This window comes from Arachis ipaensis, chromosome B07 (assembly GCF_000816755.2).
Source record: "Arachis ipaensis cultivar K30076 chromosome B07, Araip1.1, whole genome shotgun sequence".
NCBI classification, from domain to species: domain Eukaryota; kingdom Viridiplantae; phylum Streptophyta; class Magnoliopsida; order Fabales; family Fabaceae; genus Arachis; species Arachis ipaensis.
The window spans coordinates 18,450,636-18,451,350 of NC_029791.2; positions in this window are offsets into that span (position 1 = coordinate 18,450,636).

Here is a 715-nt window from a genome sequence, read left to right on the forward strand (position 1 = left end):
ACTGATAAAGAGAAGAGTTATTGAATAGAAAAACTAAAAATAAAGAAAAGAACGATCATACCATGGTGGGTTGTCTCCCACCTAGCACTTTGCTTTAACGTCCGTAAGTTGGACACTCCACTAGCTCAATCTTCTGCTATGTGGGGATCTTCCAAGAGGAAGATCTCAAGCTCCTTGTTTTTCTACGTCTTCTCGCTATGGTATAGCTTCAAGCGTTGTCCATTAACTTTGATAAGTTCAGAACTTGAAGGATGACTTAGGTGATAAACTCCGTACGGTTCGGCCTTCTCTACTCTGTATGGACCTTCCCATCTTGATCTCAACTTACCTGGCATGAGCCTCAGTCGAGATTTGTTAAAGGAGGACTAAATCCCGAGGTTGGAACTCTTTTTTCTTGATGTGCTGATCATGTACAGCCTTCATCTTTTCCTTGTATAGTCTTGAGTTCTCATAAGCTCCCACAGTCTAAGATCTTTCTAGCTGTTCTCTGAGGGCCAAAATGTCCTCCACTCTCAGATGAGTGACAGGCCTCTAAAATAGACTGGAATTCTGATTGAGACACACAACGTCCTTTTCTATGACTATCTTCTGCAAGATACGCTTTATCTCTCTGTTTGAAACCTCGGCTTGCCCATTGGTCTGAGGATGGTATGCTGTCGCCTGTCGCAGAATTATCCCATGCTTCTTCATTAATCCTGTTAGTCTCCTGTTACAA